Below are 5,864 nucleotides of genomic sequence, written 5' to 3' on the forward strand. Positions count from 1 at the left end.
GTGCTGTGCTGTGATGTGCTGTGCTGTGCTGTGCTGTGCTGTGCTGTGCTGTGCTGTGCTGTGCTATGGTGTGCTATGGTGTGCTATGGTGTGCTGTGTTCTCTGTTGTGCTGTGTTGTGTTGTTTTCCAATGTGTTGTACTGTGCTGTGTTCTGGCGTGCTGGGGTCCGTTTCTCGAAAGCATCTTTGCTATCGTCGTTAGCAAAGTCCTTCGTAAGAGCGACTCAACTCTCTCTCGACAGCGACGCTCACCACTAAATCCAAGGGAACGGTAAGACGGTCTTAAGACGGTTAGCAACGACAAGAATCGAGAAACGGACCCCTGTGCTCTCCTGTGTGTCCTGTCCTGTCCTGTGTGTGTGTGTGTGTGTGTGTGTGTGTGTGTACGTGCATGTGTGTGCGGCTGTCTGAAATTGCAACCTGGGATTTCTGCTGGTGTAATTTGTCTTGCTGTGTAATGTACTGTATATGAATCACAGTGATGGATGACACCATGATGAAGATCATAAACAAAATTGAGCACGTAATCTCATCCTCATCCATTCAGTTTGGGGCCTAGAGATATCATTCGATCAATGATTATGTTATTCTCCAAGGGATGGAGAGAGAGAAAAAGAGTTCTTATCCATATATATAGCCTTGGTGAAATACACATACACTGAAACACATGCACGCACGCACCTCCACGCACACGCACACGCACACGCACACACACAATGAGCAATTTGATGGTCATATAATTGAAATAAAACACAAAAAAAATACATAAAGGCCATAAAGGCCCCCCTTGTACCACTTTTTGCTAACAGATATACAGGCATGCAGCCTTTTATTTTAGCTGATTCTTATTAGTGATGTTAAGTGATGATGATGTCAGCAGAACTGAGCTGCCCTTGAAGAGCTGAATGCACAAGAGATGCAACGCGCTCCACACAACCAGCACAGCAGATGGCCACAGATGGAGAACACAACACAGAGCAGACCTCAGAGAGAGAGAGAGAGAGAGAGACATGGTCTAGCGTGCCATAGTAGTCCTCATCAGTATAGACATGAGAGAGAGAGAGAGAGAGAGAGAGAGAGAGAGAGAGAGAGAGAGAGAGAGAGAGAGAGAGAGAGAGAGAGGAGAGAGAGAGAGAGCGAGAGAGAGAGAGAGAGAGAGAGAGAGAGAGAGAGAGAGAGAGAAAGAGGGAGATGTGTGACACATTTGCTTATGACTGTGCAGAAAACTGAGCCTCCAATACTAAAACAACAAACATCCTTTGAGGCATCAGCCTACCAAATCAGTACTGGCCGGGCCTAGGACAAATTCACTTGAAAAGGGCCTTCCCAGTATACAACAGTGCAGTATACAACAGTGCAGTATACAACGGAACCAATTCTGGGCCACCCCACTTCCTGGTCCTAGGACAACTGACTGGCCTGTTTGTCCCCCCATGTTGGTGTCCCTGCCCGTATCCATGTGCCATTTTGATGTAACCTACCCATTGACCTGAGCTAAAACCAATATAATGCATTAAGTGGTAATATAAGGGTTAGTGTTGTGTTAACAGCCTATTGGTTGCTCATTATGGTAAAGTCAGGGAGGGGAGGCCGTGGTTAGAGAGCTGGGTTGCAGTTTTCAATCCCTCAATTACATCTCCCCACCTTGGTCCATAGCTTCAGTGCCCTTGAGCAAGGCAACACCTTGTACCTAGAATGACTGGAAAAATAAACATCAGCTAGTAAGCAAGTAATGTAATGTAAAACAGACCATTTTAACAGAGCAACATGGCCTCTTTGTTGGTACCCCACCACATGCTTGCATCTTGCATGCAGTCACCTCCACTGGGAGACTGTACTGTACAAGACAACCAAATAACCACAGACATGGTACCAAGCAACCACACATGACGCCCAGATATAACCTGGAGCCCATAAAGCAGCAATAACCCGCCTCACTCTCACTGCCGTGACATCTCATCCTCTTTTCCTTTGTCTCCTCGTCCCCTGTTGTGTGGCACATCAGGGGCAGGCGCCACACCAGGGATAGCTTGGCAGCATGGCAGCATGGGAGCCTGGTTCTGAAGGGAGAGTTTATTACAACGCTGGGTTCACTGGCGCTGAGCTGTCATCTCCGTGGGGAGGATGAATGAAGTGTGACAGGCCGGTTGGAGTTGATCAGGACCTTAAAGTGTTCTGAGACAGAGACGCCAATCAGTGTTTTATTTATATATTTCGTAACTTTTTTTCGGTTTTGCAGGGGACAGAGGAACTGACAGTTTCCCCCCCACCCGCTGGTCCGTCAAAGGCTGTTATCATCCTTGTGGGATGATGGATTGCGGTGTGTGCTGCAGACACTATCTTACCAAGACAGGCTTGTCACACATAAAAACTGCTGTGTCATTTCTTCTCTTTCACAGTAAATAGTGCGTGCCAAAAGGGAAATTTAAGTCCACTTCCAGTCCTGTGTGGTCTGTGGATTTCTGACTGCCTTTTTCTTTATGTGGGCCTATGTATGTAGGCCTATGTACATGTGTATGTATGTATGTATGTATGCATGTATGTATGTATGTATGTATGTATGTATGTATGTATGTATGTATGTATGTATGTATGTATGTATGTATGTATGTATGTATGTATGTATGTATGTATGTATGTATGTATGTATGTATGTATGTATGTATGTATGTATGTGTGTGTGTGTGTGTATGTATGTATGTACATCTATATGTTTGTATGTATTTATTTATGTAGGCCTATGTATGGACTGTACTGTCTGTATGTACCAGGGCTGGACGGGCCATCTGGCATAGCGGGCATTTCCTGGTGGGCCCCGGACCCTTGTGGGCCCCTATTTTCAGAAAAATATCTTTTGTTGTTGTTGTTGTTTTTTTTTTTTCATTTCTGAAAATAGGGGCCCACAAGGGTGCAGGGCCCACCTATGAGTCAGTTCTGCGCCGTTAATTATGAGGGGCCCCTTTAATCCAAAAGTGCCCGGGCCCCATTTTTCCTCCAGTCCAACCCTGGCATGTACTGTATGCATGTAGGCTACGCACTGTACATTTTGTGCTGCATGTGTCCATCTGTTTGTCAGTCCATCCATCATCCACACTGCCTCACACTGTTGATTGATGTGCCCGTCACACTGATGAGCGTGTTTGTTTATTTGCGTCAGTAAGCAGTGTGTATTTTCCCATTTATTTGGACACCTGTACTCAGTGCGGCCTTTCATAGGTGCCAGCCATGAGAAGAACAGACACCTCTCTGTCTGTGCACACCCATCCCTTCTCTCTCTCCTTCTCAAACCCTTCTATCCCTTCCTCCCTAATTCTCTCCCTTCCCTTCTTCTTTTCTCCCTCTCTTTCTTCCTCCAAACCTCGGACCTCCCTCTCTGCCTTCTTCTCTGCCTTCATATCCACATTCTCTCTTTCTATTCCTAATTCTCTCCCTCCCTCCTTCCTCCATACCTTCTTCTCAGACCCCCCCCCATTCTTGAGCTCCCTGTCTCCCTCCCCATCAACTTCTCTCTGTGCCTTCTCTCCATCCACCTACTTCCCTCCCTCTCTACTTCCCTCCTTTTCACTCTCGCTCTCTCCCTTCCTCCTTTTCTCCCAAAAGGCTGATCTAGGAGCCATTCCAACCCCCTACCGTTTTGCTGGGTCCTCGGCTGACAGAATACCTGCCAAGCTGTACTGGACCTGGCATGGCCTGAAAGAGGAGCACCTCCAATAGAATGACCAACTGCACTTCACACCTCAGGCCACCCCAAACACACACACACACACACACACACACACACACACACACACACACACACACACACACACACACACACACACACACACACATACACACCACACACACACACACACACACACACACACACACACACACACACACACACACACACACACACACGCACACGCACACGCACACACACACACACAGACTGAGAGAAAGAGCGAGAAAGTGAAAGAGAAAGGGAAGAAAGACTCTTGAAATTGCAGTCACCTCTTGGTATTTGGATTTCTGTGATTTGTTTTTTCTGTCTCATTTTGTATTCTTCCATTCCCCTTTTCAATCTCATTATGTCTCCCATCCATCTGCCCTGTGTGTGCACCACTAGCTGTTCTGCTGACTCCACTGACTTTCCCTTTTCATTTGGGGCTGCTTTTCTGAATTTCAACTAAACCAAGCCGGCCTCAGTCACAGAGTGTTTTGTATCATCATCATGCCCACAAAATATTTTTTAAACACGTCATCTAAATATGATCAATGCGGACGGTTTAAAGTATACAAACCCCAACTCCGATGAAGTTGGGACGTTTGGTAAACAGTGAATAAAATCAAAATGCTATCATTTTCAAAACATTCAATCTATTCATTAGATGGAGAATAGTGAAAAGACAACATATTAAGTGTTAAAACCGAGAAAAAAATATTGTTTTGGGGGACATATGTACTCATTTCTAATTTGATAAATCCAACACGTCTCAAAAGAGTTGGGACGGGGACAATAAATGGTAGCAAATGTCGAGGAAGACTAAAAACAAAACAAAAGACAACACTTAACAGTTAAATACATTAACCGATGAGATGATTTTTTTTTATAAAAAACAGTGTTAATTCCTATCTTGGACATGTTTCACCAGCTTAAATGGTGGGTGTATTCCTTGTCATGTTTTGCAATGTTTTCCTTTCCGTAGTGCTTACAGTGTGACAGGTCTTGACCAAAAACCCACCATTTTATCACCTGCTGGTCCTTATGATGGAGCCAAACTGTTAAAACATAGTAGAGAATGCAATTTGACCTTACTATGTGGCAGTAATCGAAGATCTCCCTTCAAAATATAATGCATGAGTGGCTTTTCATGCTATTTAAAACCCATTTATACCATTCAGCACTGTATTTAACTCTACAGATGAGTGAGAACATCTTAACCAATGCACTACTGCACCCGCATGTCATCATGGAGGCTGACTTTTGAAGCTAGCACTAACACAAGTTGGATGGTCAATTTTCACTGTAGCACAGGATGTGCAATGCTCTATTATTGTCAAAAAGAATGGACTTCTACAACCTCTGCTGACTTCTGTAAGCAAAGGACAGTTTCCCATGTCTTCTGGGTCTATTTCAAGTGAGCTCAGGTGCTTAGGAGAATGTTACACCCCTGTATCATTTTCATGCATTAAGCATTCTTAATATGGTCAATTTTCAATAGCTCTAATTCCTTGAGTGCTAGAGAGAGACTACAGCCAATATATATTTCATGATGTCATGAACCTATACAATGATTTTATTAACAAAAATATGTCTTATATACACTCAATCGTGGTAAATCAAAGGGAATTCAAAAATGTATGTAATAACTATGGTAATTATTCCCTTTGCATCTTTAATTCTGAGTGACTCAGCCTCTCTGTGATGATCTTATACCTGGACACCTATATTGTCCGTCAGTACAATTCATTTTGAAATGTTCTTCTTTGTTGTTTTATCTTATTTGGATGTTTACTAAATTTCACTGATCCCCGTCCCAACTCTTTTGAGACGTGTTGGATTTATCAAATTAGAAATGAGTACATATGTCCCCCAAAACAATATTTTTTCTCGGTTTTAACACTTAATATGTTGTCTTTTCACTATTCTCCATCTAATGAATAGACTGAATGTTTTGAAAATGATAGCATTTTGATTTTATTCACTGTTTACCAAACGTCCCAACTTCATCGGAGTTGGGGTTTGTACAATACCCTCCAAAGAATGGTAATGAATGAACACTCAAAGCTCTGGGTTGTTATGTTTTAGCTGAATCAAGACAAAATACTAACCAACCGAGAAACATAATCTTTTTTTCACCCCCCATCTCACCTTTCTCGGC

The sequence above is a fragment of the Engraulis encrasicolus genome, chromosome 23 (genome assembly GCF_034702125.1).
Source record: "Engraulis encrasicolus isolate BLACKSEA-1 chromosome 23, IST_EnEncr_1.0, whole genome shotgun sequence".
NCBI classification, from domain to species: Eukaryota; Metazoa; Chordata; class Actinopteri; order Clupeiformes; family Engraulidae; genus Engraulis; species Engraulis encrasicolus.